Consider the following 17,574-nt stretch of genomic DNA (forward strand, 5'->3'; position numbering starts at 1 on the left):
CTTTCTACGTTACTCATCTTTTCTTTGGGGCCTTTCACTACACAAAAACGGGAAGAGGCAGACGAGCACTGACACAGATCCTCTCAACACAGATGTACCCCAGTCGGGCACCTCTCTAAAATGATCCCCTCTCGCTCCAAACCTCTTCATTACTCTCTAACAAGCCTCTCGAGTTGAGGGTGTTGTGCGTTCTGGCAATTCGAGGGATTTCTCAATAATTAAAGCAGAGGGTTAAGCAGCACTAGCTTGCCTCTTAGCTATTTATCTTTTCGTGTTGGGGGAGCCCGTTGGGACCAAAGATTGGTTCACCGTGTGAAGGTACAGCAGCAGCGTGTTCAGCCTCAGCCTCGTCTACCAGGGCATCAAGGCTGCTGCGCGTCACCGCCGCTGCATTTCAACATGGCAAACACGGCTGCTCCTGCAGGCTCCAGGCGGGTGATCAAAAACCTGGCAGCTGTACCGTTCGCAATGCCTGAATAATTTTTCTTTTTTATCCCTGCTCTTTTCATATTCACCGTTTATTACTGGTGTATAAATAAGTAATGCAGAATCAATCAGCTGAAATGTGGCCAGAAGGGAGGCTCTAGGACTTTCTTTTTAAATAAAAGGGCGGTTGGCTTTGTTTATAAGGATTTTTCCGAAAACATTTCCACTCACACACCCACTGGATTTGGCTCTTAATTTAATGCTGCCTTTAAGCAAAATTGTTTATAATCCACGACTGCATGGTGGAAGGAATGGGGGAAAAAATCCTGTATCTACAGCAGACGATGTTCGCACTTCTGACTGTCCAAAGCTATATTCATCCAAATGTTGTCTTCTGCACCCGGCCCAACCAGGCTGTTTGTTTTCAGCTACGTTCTTTCATTTTTCTCTTCACTTATGTCCCTTCAATCCCTCTGCTGCCCTTTGTTCTCTGCTCCTTCTCTCATCATCATGGCAAAACCCCGCTCACAGCCCCTGAAACACTTAATTGACTTTGTATTGACGCGACCTGTAATTGGCTTTTAATCACTGCTTTACATCATGTATTGATATTCAAATCAGCGGTGTCAGCTCGGAGAAAGGGGTCTCTCCAGTGCCTCGCTGTAATTTACTGTGGCTGGAGGGAAACTCCCAACGAGCTGTGTTGATGCACCAAGCCACCTTTGGAGGCCCAAACCTAAAGACTCACACTTGGGAGAGAAACATTTGGGTTGTCGGGATGAGATGTTTACACCCTTTGCTTAAGGTGAATTAAGCCAGAATTCTTGACGCAATAATTTGAAATAGAAATTAGAAGAAGAAAAATGCAGGAATCCATGAAAAGTGCATAAAACATGAATTGTACCACTGATGAGCTAAATGTTGGACAACCTAAATCAGCATGTATTACATGCCTAGCAAATGCATGTAGTGACTATGCCATAAGTCTTAAATAAAGAGTGATAACTGAGCACGAACAGCGTCTGGTCCAAAGGATCAAGATTCATTCTAATTTAGGAATGCATCATGTTATGTAAACATTGCTTTTTAGTTCCTTTTTTTCAGTACTGGTGGGCAGAAATATGTATATAGGTTTATTACAATCAATAGTTTGCACCTATAAACGAACTGTGTATTTGGCAGGTGGCCACATCAGGCATGAAGATGTTTGTTGGGAGCGCTGGTCGATAAGTCAGGGTCAGTCTTCCGCCTCCGCTCAATGCTCTGAAAGCAGTTCCCACGCTCTTTGCTACGTGCGGAGGGAAAGATGAGAGTAGACAGGGATCCTGTAGACGGCATCGTTTTGACAGAAACAAACATTTTTTTCTTCCTTTCTTTCTTTGTTCCAACTCTAAACATGGCAGCAAAACCTGGCCACTGCTGTAAGATATCCATAAACTCGTAGACTTCAGGATGACCTGTGTTCTTTGTGCTTTGCTCGGATAGTAAACCTGTCCAATCCCTCGACGGTTCCATCTGCTGCAACTCAGTAGCCTTTTCCCACATTGGAGTGCCACAGGACAAGGTTTTCTCACAAAGTATTGCTTTTATATTAGTTACTGAGCGTTTATCTCAACCCCTCTTGTAAGCAGCCTATTGTGACATCTGGCCAGGGACTGCCGATGAAAACTAGCCTTTTGGCTAAATCGTGCATATTTACGGAAATGTTTATTAATATGCACTGTCCCTGTCAAATAAAATGGAGATAAAGGAGACGAGTATTAGCATGCATGCATATTTTTTCACTTTGTGTCTCTCTCTCTTTCTACTTTTTAACCGTTTTGTTTTCCCAGCCTCCTCTCCTCCCTCCCCCTCTTTTACACTGTCTGTCACTGTCTCTCTATATCTTTTTTTTTTTTTTTTTTTTTCATGTTGTCCTTTTTTTACTCTCCTTTCTCTCTTCTGTTTACTCCCTCTCCTCTCCCTGGTGGCTGAATGATCATGAGTGACGTTTAGCAACTCTTCAGCTGCCGGGAAGGCTTTGGGAGAGAGCCCGCTCTTTTTAGAGCGTCCGTGATGCTCCCCAACAAATTGTGACACTAAGACGAAACGTAAGCTGCCAGCCACCGTGTAAACCATTCAACTCCCTAGACCTTGGACGTGTTTTTTTTTTTTTTTTTTTTTTTTTTTCCAGTGCTCCGCAAGACTCATTCCCCTCTCCTTTCACTCTCCCCTGTCATCCAGCTGGAGAATGTAAAGGCATTTCTTTTTTACTCCTGGACGAGGGAGGAGCGGCAACCTGAAGGCTTGTGAGTTATTGCACCGACATCGCCTACTTCTACCCCTCCACCATCCTCCAGTACCGTTCCTTTTTTTTAACCAAGCCATTTAAATAAAGACTTGCACATCCACTCATTTCTTCACTCCTGCAATGAATGTGCCCCCCCCCCCACACACACACACACACATTGTTTTAATATTAACTGTCATGACCATCATAGTCCTCTTCTCACCTTAGCAGGAGAGATTCATTTTCCAATCCACTTGCCCCATGTGATTAATTTTGGTTGAATTGTGATCGAGGCAATTATTATAAGTAATTTTAGCTATTGCTTAATATTCAATGGTAACCCAAGGCCATTCTTTAGACTCTAAATTAACTATACATCATGAAAATAGCATGGCTGTAACAAGCGCAGCCAGAAACCTGATTAAGAAAAGTATTGCTCACAATGGAACTTCTTGTGATTGATGTCGTTGGTAAAACCACACACACTGTGTGCAATTTCACTGTTACATTAACTCAGGGGTTGAGCTTCAGCCGGTCTCCTGTCCAACCCTTCATTACTGATGCCCCGTTGTGCGAGGCTCTGCCCCTCTAAGGCTATGAAACCAGGCTGATAACGAGTACTGCCATTTAAAAGGCCACAGTCCTCTCACTGTGTCATGTCTTATTACAAACCACTGCGAAATTTGTTTACACCCCTCTCCTGGCCTCCCAGCCCTCTATCAAGACCTGTTTCTGCAAGAGCCATCACGGTCTAAAAAGCCTTCATCAAAGAAATGGCTCTGAAAATTTCTACATTAAAGTGAAGTGCTGGTGCAGTCTATGTTTTCCTTCCTCTGCTGCCCCCTCCACAATGTTTTTTAGTGAAATCAATCTTGTTTCCGCACAATTGCACCGATTGTAATCTATTCCAGCTTAAAAAAAAAAGCTCAACTTGAAATAGAGCCATTCATCACAGAGTAAACGGCATAACAGAAGGGCCGAGAGAAGGAGCAGGAGAATGTTAAGAGAAAATGCTCTGGGTAAAGAGAACAGAAAACAAATTGCCGGTGGAAAGGCAAACGGACGCGAAGCCTGGCAGACGTCAACGAAACCCGTCGCTGCTCCCCGCTCTCCTCATGAGGATGTGACATTTATGAGGGAGGTGTCTTGTCTTTGCAGGCCTAATTAACATTCCACAATATGCCAGCTGGCGATGGACACCCTGGCAGTGCTGTTCCCCTTTTCACCCTCAGTCGTGTTTGTCCATGAAGTTCTTTACTTCCTGTAAATGTAACTGGGTCTCAGCGACTGTTCCCTCGTGCCCTGAGGTCTTTATTGTGCGACGATGCACACAGGCTCTGCCAGTGTCGACTCAAATGTTCCGCTGTGGTCAGTCTATTTGCCATTGCCAGAGGTGTCAGGCAGTGGTTTCCATAGTGACGATGTTGGGCCTGAATTGTTGGAGGTGTCGAGCCCCCAGGGAACCACGGATCTAACTATAAGAATCTGTTCGATGCACTGTCTTTGCCAGGTCGGTTACAGTCCTTTGACAAATGTCAAAGAAATGTGTCACAAGCCCACAACCTTATCTCAGTACAGCAATGCATGCTGGAATATCATTTCAGTTTATACAGTACACAATTAAAACCTTTCATCATTTGGGTGACATCTTTCCCAAAATGGAGATTATTATGGTGTTTTTGCACTGCTCCTCCCAGAGTGTGTGCCATCTTACTTGACTGAAGCTTGACCGGTAGTCAAACTGTGTGGGTGGTTCTCTTTATTTCTATTTGTCTTCTGTCATCAGTGCTGCTCATGCTAACTTCTCAGTTTTGTACCAAAGGATTCCTCGACTAGAGCTGTGTATCGGTACTTGATACCTCAATAACCCAGTACCAAGAAGTATCAAAACTTCTCCAGTTAAACGATACCTGCATTTGATCCTTTTTGTACCTAGATTTAGAAAAAAAAATGTCTTTGTATAGGCGGCGAGTGATTGCCCACCGCCGCAGCAGCTACAACCCATACAGTCTGCGCTGTGGTGAAGTCGAGCGAGTTTTATGTGACGGAGTTGGCAGTTTTCTTACCCAAGATGCCACCAAAACGTTCGGAAATATGACTATACTACACACCTGTGGCACCTGATAAAAATAAATGCATGAAATGCAGAAGGATTATTTTAAATGAAGTACTCTATTGGTATCAGTATCCCTTTAAGGGTATCAGTACCGGTATTCTAATCTTTTAAACAATACCCAGCCCTACCACATGATGTTTAGAACAGCGAATGCAAAACTTTTGATCAATTGGCCGTTGTCTCAATAGTGTCATGTATGAAAATACAGTCGAATGGAATCTGGCATTTAATTACTTTATTACTCCACACTAAATGCATGTTCATTTTCTGAATTTCCATACAGACAAGATCTTTAATGGGTGCCTCGTGTTTTCATATGGAGCCTTTTTAATTTCTGCATTGTTGTATTAAAAATCTGAGTAACCAATAAAACAAAAATCTGTTTTCACTCACTGCTCATCACTGCTGTCCGCAAGCAGCTGATACATCTATTGTCTGAGCAGAAGGAGTTGTATGACAAGGCACGACAGCGGGTACAGCTGACAGCAAATACATGGCAGAAAATTACAGACAACAAAGGGAACGTGGATGGTGGGTTTGGTAGAGAACATTATTCTTTTCTGCTGGCATATGTGCTGCTCTCTTGAGTAAGTCTAAAATGTCGTCTCAACCTTTTTTTAGCAGGAAAGGTTAAATGTATTCAGAAAACCCTTCTTGATGCGTAAAAAAAGAAAAAAAAAAGAAATATTTGATAGAAAAAGTGGGCAGGCAGCAGGAAATAAAAAGAGGAGAAGGCTGGAAACGGGTAGAGGGCTTTGCTTTTTCCTGCTGTTAATCTTTATTGACGAACACAACGAGATTAAATAGATTTTATTACATAAGACTGTTGAATATGTTGCTTTGTTCAGTGCCTTTCTAGGCAGAGAGCACTTAAGGGAAGAGTGATACACACATTGTTAGTGCCAGCAGTGATATTTGAAACGCAACCACATTACAGTGTGAAGCTGTACACCAGATTTGATTCAGAATTCTCCAAAATAGCCAAACATTGCATAAATAGGCCGCCTTCTGGTGTCAGTATGGGTGTATATGGGCTGTATTGTGATGTATTCATCACCTCAGTGTTTGGCTGCTTATCAGCAGTGCAGGCAAGTATAGAGCTTGTGGAGATGACAGAATTGCAGGGCTTGCTGTGTTGGGCTGAATCTCTGAGCCTGGAACAATAGACGGTGAAAATGAGAGTGGCAGCGTGGGGTTGGGGGGCGTTGTCACTCGTGTGAAAGATAGATGCCACACAGAGCCCAGGCTGAAAGTGGGACAGCTCTCAGAAGGACAAAAGAGAGACAAGAGGCCAAGATACCTCTATTTCTGGATGTCTGCAGCTTCAAAATCAGCGGTCTGGACAGATGTTTGAAGGACTGATTCAGCAGTCTGTTTCAGTCTTTAAGACATGGCGGTCTTATAAATAATACACATGAATGGTTTGGTTTTGATGTTTGGAGCCCCTCTTCTGCTGTCAGTACAAATGAAACTCCAATTTAGATTGTGTGCCTCTGTGCATTGGCGCCTCTAACTGTAGGTGGAGTTCTCTCCCGCTGGTAGTAAATTCCACTGACATTTCATTGTCTTTGATATCCTTGATTGTGTACTCCACCTCAACTAAAACACAGCCTCTGAGTGTGTGCAGGTCTCTGTGGACTGTCTCCACTGATCAATTCCTCAGCCCATCTGTCTGCCAGGCTTATTCACAGGGCCGCACAGTAGGCGAGACGAACCTTCGCGGCAGGAGTCTTCATTAAACCAATCCTCCCTCCTCTTCCCCCTCCTCCTCCTCCTCTAGCTCTCTCCAGGCCTGGGCGAAGTTGATGAGAAGATTCGATCAGCTGGCACCCCCCAACTTCATCCCCCTAACCCATCCTCCCACGTCAGCTTCGACTCATTCACATAGGTAACAGTGGCTACTCAGTCCTGACCTCCACTCCCGCTCCAAACCGTCCTCTCTAAATAGCCACACCTATTGGATATATATGGCATTTTTCCGTGTGAAATGGTGTCCTTATGGCGGCCGGGGGCTGGTAGAGCGGCTTGATTCTGCGTGTGTGAATGTTTATCTGATGAGCAGGTGGTACCTTGTATGGCCATCAGTGTATGAATGTGTGTGTGTGAATGATGCCTGTACTATGTAAAAATGCTTTGAGTGGTCGTTAAGACTAGAAAGGCCCTATATAAATGCAGTCCATTTACAAGTGTTGTCAAGTGTTCCACTCTTAGGTGCCATCCACACGGAAACGTTTTTTCACACGGAGATTTTTTTTTTTTTTTTAAAACATCTTGAAACAAATCCAGGGAAGACGGGTAAAAAAAAAAAGATCGTTTTGTGCGTGTGGACGTGGCCTTAGACACTGTGGTAAACCTTGATCTGGAGCTACTGTACAGCCTCATGTTACTTAACACCTACGCAAATAATCCCAAACACTGGTATTACATTGATATTTGGTGTTGGCAATTACCCAAGTTTGTCAGAATCATTATAAGAAGATAAAATGTAGAAATGGTGCACCTCATCCTGTTCAAATCTAAATGGTTTTGCAGAAGGTTTCTCGGATAGATGTTGGGAGCAAATTCTGAATAGTAAAACAATTTTTGGCACGAAGATCATTAAAAATGAAAGATCCCGAATATATGGGCAACTTAAGCTCGAAAAATTTTCATCAGTATTAAAAAATGTGTATGGGTAGAACTAGGGCTGCAAACTAGGACTGCAACAAACGATTAATTTCATTAGCAATTCTTTTATTGAGTAATCAATTGGTTGTTTGGTCTATGAAATGTCAATATAACATTCTCAAACGTTCTGTTTTGTCCACAACTCAAAGATATTCAGTGTACTGTCATGGAGGAATTAATGGTGCCGTCAGCGATGCTATGCGAAGATTGTTGATATTTGAACTCCACTGCAACAATTTTTTTCAGCGCGCACAGAAACTAGAGAGCTAGCTGACCGGTATGTGATATTCACTGAATTTGACAAAAAGTGTATTGGATTAACATCGCTTACTATACCTTTTTTAAGGAACTTGAAAATATTCACATTTAAAGGGGCGCTATGCAGTTTTGGCCATTTCTTCGCTGTTTTCTTGCAGGTTTCTCTATAGAGCTCCCCCTACAGCTTCAGAATAGATATTTGGCAGCTCCTATGTTTACTTGTGTCTGACTCCTCGCTCGGTCAGTCTGCCGTTTCCTCTTTCTCTGTCACTGACGATAGTGTGAAGAACTCCATCGCTACCTTGTTAGCCGGTTCCTGAATGGGCGTATGTGTGCAGTGCCGTGAAGCAATTTGTTACATCACGAGACCTGATATCACGCGATACTTCCTGACGCTGAGGCCGGCGGGTCGCCGGCCGAAAGTTGCAAGGGTGGTTTTTCCTCTCACAGGGGCTGGGGGGGAGCGATACGACCACCATTCAACTCGAAAAAAGTCATATAACCATTCCAGTGACTCTGAAGCTGTTCAGTTAAGGTAAATTAAGCTAAAAAAAAATGGCGTAGTTCCCCTTTAAGAAGCTGGAATCAGAGAATATTTACTTTTTCATTTTTTTTTTTATAACAAATGACCCAAACCGATAAATCGATTATCAAAATAACTAGTCATTAATTTATTGGTTGACAACTAATCGATGAATCAATTAATCTTTGCAGCTCTAGGTAGAACCCCTCTCTTTTGAATATCTCTCTACCGGTCTCTCTCCTGTGCTGTTCTGTGGGAAGGGTGGGGGGGGGGGGGGGCTCAGTTGTTCTGCCGGAGAAATTGATTTGCAGTGATGGATGGCATCAGGGGCACTGTACAGGTCTCAGCCTGTTGCTGAATCACATCTTTAAACTAATTTCGTGGGCACAGCGGAGCCGTTGTGCTTTGTCCCCGAGCTCGCGGCCTGGCTCGTCTTACCGCCCTGCCGAAGCTTGCATGCCAATTACCCCCACCAACCTGCCAAGAAGAGCAGGCAAAGCAAGAAAATAAAGAAGTATTGCTCACTTGCTGAGGCAAACACTTGGCTTTAGTGTCCTTGTTTTTCCGTGCCATAGGTAGCAGGGACAGTAGTGCTGTGTAATGTCCTACAGATGAGCCCTCACTTAATTTGATTATACTCGTCATTTTCGTTTCCTGTAAAGATTGTTAGGATACGTGTACTTGATTTCTGCTTGATTTACCACATCTTGACATCGTCTTGTGTTTTCCAAGTAGTGTGAAGGCTTCAGATCTGTCTTCAGATTATTGAGCTCATTGTACAGTTTACCTTGCACGTGCTTTGCAGAGTGATGGAAAAGCGAAACTGAAGGAATGTCGAAAAGTAGTTTTGAGGAGTAGAATTAATTTCAATCAAGACATTTTTTCATTACGCTTTCATTTTAAATTTTCCATGGACTGTTGCACTTTGTACAGGTATGGGGCTGTGACTGAAGTTTGGCATCGGGGAAATGCCTTGAATTGAAAGTATACATTGCAGCCAAGTCTAATGGTTTGTTTTTAAGGGCATGATAGTGTGACCTTTTAATGATATAGAAGTTAAAACCGAGAGAGGATTATAAGCTGCATCTAGATTCACCTGGTTAGTAGGCTATAATGGCATGCATACAGTATGGATCAAAGGAAAAATGTAATCCTTTTACATTATTAAATGTACTTGATGTTCAGTGCCTTTTAGTATGTTATATGTGGTAGCAAGTGACTTGTTTGGTGCAACAACTGCAGAGAGTGAGCATACATTTAATTTAAATCTAGGTGCTTTCGGTCATGGTGAGAAGCTTATATGAGCTATATATAACCATGGTTGTGCACTTGACTCAATCTGAAAAACAGCAGTGTGATGCCATGTGACTCATTCATCTACCGGAACGTTAAAGGGTTACTCCGGTGATTTAGTATCGCTCTCCGAGAGACGGGTTTAAAACGCGACGTGTCAAAATCAAAGCAGTACAGACCAAAAGATATCCTGACTTTTAGTATGGGTTAAGCTCATATGCTCATAAACATGGATGGATGGGTGGTGATGGCGCAGTGGATATGACACATGCCTTTGGTGTGGGAGATCCGGGTTCGATTCCCACGGCGATACATCAACCAATGTGTCCCTGAGCAAGACACTTAACCCCTAGTTGCTCCGTGTGGCCTCTGACATATATAGCAGTTGTAAGTCGCTTTGGATAAAAGTGTCAGCTAAATGATATGCAATGTTATGTACATTTCCCATAATGCAAACAAAGTGTTTTTTTGTTGTTGTTTTTTTTCCCCCAATAGTTCATTGTTAAATGCCTGTCCAACTCCACGCCTCCAGGTTTTTAGCACAGGCTTTCTGTTATAAGTTTTTAGTCTAAGTCCAGACGGAGATCTTCAAAGGAGGGATGCTAATTTAGATTTTGTTTTCCTTTTTAATGCTGGAACACCATTTTGGCTCAGGAGTGCAGCCTGTAGCTGTTTGTCACAGTGTTAAAGTGACTTTAGGGTGGATTTATTCTTTAACGTTGGTAAAACATTCCCGTCTCCTAGGACATGCTGTATTGATGGCCTGCCCAGATGCAGGTACTGTTAGTAAGCTGATGCGAACATTAAACTGACAATATTGTTCTGGTCATATCTCTCTGAGCCCCCCCCACAAAATCCCCCAGCGATCTCATCTCTCCTCCCCTTTTACAATCAGACGGAGGGATTCATGGCAGCAGGGTGTGTCCTCGGACCTGTTTGGGTCTGTAGTGCATTAAGATGAATGCAGCCGTCTCACTGTCAGATGAGGGATTGCGGGCTCCAGGGGAGGCTCTCTGCTATGTAAAAGAGGCGCTTGCGGTACCTGGCACTTTCATCAATCAGAAGGGGGGGGGGCACTGTAATGTTGTTACACTGCAGAAAGAAGAGCCTCTGTTACATGCATATTCTCTTTGTTTGGATAATGCTTTGGCCCCACTGTGGTATAAGAAACATAATTTGGGAGTGCATTACTGTCACATTTAGGTGGCTAAAGTCATTGTTTTGGGCTTCACTCTGAGTTATCCCGCTGTGTAGTCGGCTGTTCTCACACAGGTACAACGTCGCCATATCCACCCTACAATTTCCTTGTTTCGCTCAGACGGCAATATCAAGGTCTCAATTAAAGTGACACCTGGGATCTCACATTCACACTTCCTCACAAAAGCCCAGCAGAGCTCCCTGACAGTGAGCCTAACTCGGCTTAGTCAACACTACAGAAGCCCTGGAGATGATTTTTGGGCATGGTGCAATGCCCCCGGTGGAATGACGCCGTGTTGCAGCAGAGTCGGTCTGCTCCAGTGAGCAGAGAGGTTCATGTGGCAAAAACAGGTGAACAAGGCTGATGTCATTCCCAGGTGACAGGTGGAGAAAGAGAGGTTTTTCCTGTTTGCTTCTTTACTTGTGTTCTTTTCCTTGATGTTTTCCTTCTCTGTTTGGTTCTTGCCTCCTCCAATCTAGAGCTGGGCAATTAATCAATACCAATAACAACCAATATAATCTGGGATTTGTATATGGGAATATGGAAATATAGTTAATGTTGTCTAGTCCAGGTCTTTAAGACGGTGTTAAAGTTAGATGACAGCATTTTCTGCGCTTATTTGAGTGTTTTAGCACAATAAGATAATTTTTTGTAAGTGTTCCTAAATCACCAATAGCAGCCCCCACAATACATCATATATTGATACTTATACAGTTTTTTTGAATACTCCTAATATTTGACTTTTTCCCAAACAGCCCAGTGGTAACCCCCATCTGTATTTCGAGAGGTTTCTCATTTGAATTTAAAATATCCTGACTAGGGCTAGGTGTCTATTTGAATACCGAAGGAAATGTGTTTAGACAATTTGAGTGTCAGGCTGCAAAGTATTGAAATTCTAGTCCGATTCTTCTTCAGCCTCCAGGCTTATTGTTTGACCAGACATTTCGTGACCTAAATCAGGAAATCAAGAGTGTTTTGTGCAGGTAAAGTTCTTGCATGGCTGCGTGTGTTAAGACATCAAACCCATTTTAAAACATAAAAAAGTGAAATGCATTTGTTAAATGAGAGCCAGCCACGCTGCTGTGAAAGCTCCCTGTACGTCATTTATCAGAGTCTGGTTGTTACCCCTCTCAGTGGCAGTCTCCTTCACTCCATATCTTTATAACGGAGCTAGCTAACTGGAGCTAACCGCTAATCGTTGCTAACCGAGCCTTCAGTTCTGCGTGCCTGTATCCATTAACTGCATGTATGGACTCGAGCCCGAATAAAACCCTTCATTTTATTAAAATGGCTGTAAAAGTTTTAAACTACAACTCAGAGTTGTTTGAATGAAATCTGCTCAAGGTACGGCGTAGCGTTAGCGTGCTACGTTGATGCTTTCTCTGCGGGTGCAGACTGATTTGCTCTTGCGAGTCACGTGACCAAATCGCAGCCTTTGCGATTAGGAAATCGCGTCTTAACATATTGCGATATTATCGCAAATGCAATTAATCGTTCAGCCCTACTGTGATGTCTGTTTTTATTCATGTAGCCACTCCCTACCCACCACTACAAACACTTGTTAATCTGTCCCCTACCTGTATTTTCTTGCTCTCTCTACAAACTGCAGCTTCTTATAGCTCACAGGATCTAAAGGTTTTCCTGTCGCTGATCTCCTCCCAGAACCTACCATAGCTCTAGCTCTCTATTCTCTCGTCCCTCCCTTCCCGTTGCTACCCTCTCATTCTCTCTGCGTGAGGTCGTCGAGTCGTGGCAGTTCTTGCGGTGGGAGGTGTGGTGTAACCCTGTCTGTTTTGGCAGATAAGCCTCAGCCTGCCCACCTGCTTCCCAGCTGCTCGTCAGCCAAATAGGACTAGCAGTGTGACAGGCATTCACTCGGCGGCAGAAGGTTGCCACCTCGACGGATCCGCCGCAATCGCCTCACCGCTTCCCATTCTCATCCCTGGGAAGGACGGAGAGCATCCAAATCTCCTTGAAACAAACAGCAAATGTCAAAGTCTTCAAAGAATGTGACTATTGAGTGGGGAAATTTTTCCCTGTGTCTACTTCTGATGCTGGATTTAAAATTTATTTTCACTTTTACTTTGTCTCTTGATATCAGGAAATCTCTTTTTCCAACAGACCTGGCCAAAATGGCAGCACAGTTTGCAAAAGACAAGCGGACTAGTTGATAAGGTGTTTGACAGAAAAAATAAATTGACATTGATGAAATGTTGGTGATTAATCAGATTAATCAATCTGTCAAGTCATTCTTCAAGCAAAATTGCCAAACATTTGCTGACTCCAGCTTCTCAAATTTGAGGATTTGCTGTTCATCTTTTTTAAATAATTGTAAATTAAATATTTTTGGATTTGGGACTGTTGGTTGAACAAAAGTATCGTTGACCAAAAAGAGGGAACCAAGGATGAAATACAATGGCAGCATAATAGTGTTGTTTTTGACCTGCAATTCAAAATGAGCAAATTAATCTAATCCCAATCTAAAGGGGCAGCAAACATACAGTAAAAGCTTTTCCTTCTAATTCTGCATGGGTTCTGGGAATGGATGCAGCTAAATATCCTGGGAACAAAGCTTGTATCTTTAATTTGATGGAAATAATGGGGCAACAAAGCAGTAATAGCCTCATGAATAAAAGTGTATCAGTGAAGCAGCCTACGTTACGTCAAGAAGGGCCACTTTGCTTCATTGGAATACTTTTTTTTGCTTACGGGCATTATCTCTACTTCAGGGAATTCACAGCCAACTCTTGTTTGGCTCTAAATTCGGACAGCAGCAGTCACTTTCAGTCTAAACCGGACTGTGACCATCAAATATTAGGTTACACTTTACTTGAAGGTATCTACATAAGAGTGACAGGACACTGTCATGAACGGGTCATAAACATAAGTCCTAAAATTTAATGACATAACGCTTCTTTTAGTGTCATTCAGTTTTTGTCATGGCAAGTTATGGTTAGGGTTCATGTGTCATGACTGTGTCATGACAGTGGCATGTCACTCTTATCTAGGTACCTTCAAGTAAAGTGTTACCAAATATTGTGTCGTGAATACAGACTGTGTAGGCATCCGACTCTCAGGCACCCGTGTGTACACAGGACTTTAGCGTTGTGATTCCCTTTTTAATTGAGTTGTTACTGCGCTAATGACGGTTATAACATCCAGTTGTCTTCTCTGATGATCCAATCATCGCGGCTGTCAGGGAGGCGCTCCTGTCCCCAGGCACTCGCAGCCCATCCTGATGTGAATGTATGAAAGCCAGCTGTACGCTGGTGGATCTACAGCACTGAGTCGAGCAGTCCGTGCTAAATTTCTGTGCCTTGAGCCAAAGAAGCGATTGCCTGGCGAAAAGCATCATGGTAAAGGTCAATAAACAGCGGCTCGGTTATTGTGTGGCAGATTGAAAAGTAAATTATTTTGTTGTGTGTGTGTGTGTGTGTGTGTGTGTGTGTGTGTGTGTGTGTGTGTTTTACTATATTCGTGGGGTCCAAAAACCGGGGAATACAGTATACTTGTGGGGTCTGCACAGCCTTGTGGGACCCAAAATGCTGGACCCTACAAGGTTAAAGGGCTGTTTGAGGGTTAAGACTTGGTTTTAGGATTAGGGTTAGAATTAGGTTATGGTTAGGGTGAGGTTAAGGGTTAAGGTTAGGCATTTAGTTGTGATGGTTAAGGTTAGGGTAAGGGGCTAGGGAATGCATTATGTCAATGACGGGTCCCCACAAAGATAGTGAAACAAACGTACGTGTATATACACGTACATTTGTTTCACTGTGTGTGTGTGTGTGTGTGTGTGTGTGTGTGTAACCCCTTGCCCTGTTCTTTCCGTTGCGGTTTTCTCTTGGCAGCGAGTCTTCCAGCTGACCTGTCAGTGTTAGTCAGCCTACAGGGCTGTGAAATGACCCACCACGGGACTCAACCTAGGTCCATGCAACCTCTTTCAGCTGTTACCTTCACACTGTTGCTCCCTAACTGTATTTTCTTTTCTTTCATCTCCACCTTTTTTTTTTTTTTTTTTTTTTTTTATAAACCTGTTTTATATTCACTCCCCACACCTCATTCACCTACTGTGTTTTCTCTCTCACGTAGGCAGAATCGGTTACTTTCTTTCTTTTCTCTGGAGACTAAATGTTTCCTGTTTGGATCATGTTTGCAAGGCTTCAGTAAGAAACACTTAATGTAGTGAGAGAGGAGAGTCCGGGTTTTTCATAGACCATTGAAAACGTTCCAGGAATAGGAGTCTTGCTTTCTGTGTTTTTCTTTTTTTTTTTTTTTTTTTTGGCCGTGTCTCATGCTCATCTATTATGTACAAAATGAGTTTTTCCTTTTTATTTTTCACTTAAATCCTGCAGTAAATGTATTCCCTCACCCTCACTGTACTCTGTACACTTCCTGCCCTACCTGCAAGTTTAAAGTGTTTTTTTTTTTTTTTTTTTTTGTTTCCATTTGTGGAGTTTGACTCCGGGAGCACATCCTCGCCTGCACTGGCCAACGCCCCTGTACTTTTCCTCTGATGGTGGAGAGATGGATGATGGTAAGAGAATGATCCTCATGGCACAGACATCAGTCAAGCTGACAAATGGCAGCCCCAAACTTGGAAAGCCATTAGCAGGCCGTGGCTGCAGTGAAGCCGGGCCAAGCCCCACTGATTTCCATGAGTCCCCCTTCCAAAGTGCAGGCCTTTGCCACGCCACGGCGGTGGGTGTCAGCACCACCTCTCTGTCCCTTCTGGCCTTCGCAGCCAGCATGTTGACATAGCGCCGAGCCCCAGTCATTATTGAACAGACCCTCCAAAGAAACATGAAGGGGTCGGCTGTCTTTTTTTTTTTTTTTTTTTTTTTTTTTTTTTACTGTTATGACTCATACAATTGGCAAAGGACTCTGTTGGAGTTGAAATTAAGTGCTCTAACTGGCATTATGTATTTACTGGCTAGTGTATACAGTTTGTCAACACTGATGTCATGATTCAGAGTGGAATCTGGACAAAGTAAAGCAGTTTTTGGATTACGGCTCATGTGCTGAATTAAAGCGACTGCGAAGCCCAACGTTGTTGCAGTCTGATATTGAAAATGTTCTCCTCCTTTTATATCTTAATTGCTCTCCTTTGGAACAGCTCGCATTCTCTTGCTGGACACGTGCCAATTTGGAATCATTTAGATTTTTTGAATCTGATTTTCACTACATGGACTATGCAAAGTGTGTATTTTGAGCTTCTCTTACAAAACCAAGGGAGATGTTAGCTTGTTCTGCTTTTTGACTGAGCTTCACAGAAAAGATGTTTTCAGCAAACGCTTTGTTTTTCTGTTTGTGTCTTTGTTTTAGCAGCTGCTTTTGTAAAGGAAATATTGTTTCTTTTTGTTCAAACAGAAATAAAGAGTCAGTAGGAAGGGAGGGCGAACATTAGCTTGTCTAAACACTGTGCCACAACTCTTCTACAGTTACTGTAAAATAACACAGAATACACTGAGGGATGTGCACAGGGATGTCTATGAAATCATGTCAGATTTTGAAACTTGTCTTCAAAAAACAGAAAGGTGGAAAAATGATTCTGGGTTGATGCAAAGTAAATATTGAGGAAGAAACCTGACTGTTGACCTGTTGTTGTTTTTTTTAACAAAGTAGTCGGTTAGAAATACATAGGCGATGATTGGTTCAAGGTTAAGTTCGGAAAACACTGCTCTTAAATGCTTGGAAAAGAGATGGGAGTCTTATGGTGAAATTGTCTGCTATAGACGAAGATGAAATTTGCGTCATTTCAGAGCGTGATTATAGCGAGCTGGTAAACAAAGTGTGTGTCTGTGTCTGTGTCTGACTCTAATGTTACACACCACCACAAGGACTAGCAGGTTAGGGGAGAGAATGTCACCCTACAGGAAATGTCCTGATGCACACAGAGATATAGCATGTAGAATGCAGCCCCACTCTACCAGCCACTTTTGTTGACGAGTGATGGAGCGAGTCTCTTTAACCTAAAACCAGAGAGAAAACTGCATCACGCGGATAAACGTTTGGAATAAAACCTGTGAAAATGAGGCATTGAGTAAGTAATTATTTATCATTACCGTCTTCTCTGTTGTAGAACACTTAGTAGCTCACTTTGAGCTTATGAGCAGTTTGAACTTTTGGCATTTCCTGAAGTCGCAGGCTTTTATCTCTTATGATTGTAAAACACCCTCTATTACAATGTGAAAACTACCTTAAACTCAGAGCAACATGTAATTGTGAGTAACATCTAGGTAACATTTTTTTTTTTTAAATAATGGTCTCAAACCACCACCTCTGACTTATAGATCCAGACGTTTCTTCCTTCCACTGTGACCCTCAAGAAGGTAAATGGAAACAAAAGAAACAGAATTAAAGTAAACAAAAGAGTGATACAAGAGTGTTATACAAATGAGCAAACAGGCATTAAATGGTCAGTAGTTAATTAAAGGAGCAGTGTGGGGGATTAAGTGTCATTAAGTGGTGAGTTTGCAGATTGCAACCAACTGAATACCCTTCCCCCCTCCCTTTCAAACGTGTAGTACTACAGGGTTTAACAAAAAAAAAACCCACTGAGGTCATTACCGATAACGTAATGCATACAGATGGCAGGGGTTGCCTGTTTAACTAGCCGTGACTGTGAACTCTTATTGGAGTAGATTCTTTTACTTTTATGTATTCTAGTTGACCTTTTATTCAACCCAGGATGGTCTTTTGAGATTGAAAGCTTCTTTTTTGTGAGAGTCCTGGCCAAGATGGTAGCACATTCAAAGGAAGAGGATTGAGGAAAGGGGGGGCGGCAACACTAGGACAAAATAAAACCAATGTATTAAAACTAGGATTGC

At 42.7% G+C, this 17,574-nt stretch overlaps 1 protein-coding gene across 5 annotated transcripts in view; it reads left to right on the forward strand.

The window, feature by feature from the left end:
• The window catches only part of sema6e (sema domain, transmembrane domain (TM), and cytoplasmic domain, (semaphorin) 6E), a 182,648-nt gene that overhangs the window by 36,431 nt on the left and 128,643 nt on the right, over nt 1-17,574 (forward strand). The window contains exon 1 of one of the 5 annotated variants that reach the window (XM_036006022.1): nt 16,680-16,787. The exons of the other annotated variants lie outside the window; for them this stretch is intronic. The gene's annotated coding sequence lies outside the window, so the exon portion shown is untranslated. Of the gene's footprint in view, nt 1-16,679; nt 16,788-17,574 lie in introns of those variants that run through there. 5 annotated transcript variants of the gene reach the window in all.

This window comes from Sander lucioperca, chromosome 10, assembly GCF_008315115.2.
Source record: "Sander lucioperca isolate FBNREF2018 chromosome 10, SLUC_FBN_1.2, whole genome shotgun sequence".
Lineage (NCBI taxonomy): Eukaryota > Metazoa > Chordata > Actinopteri > Perciformes > Percidae > Sander > Sander lucioperca.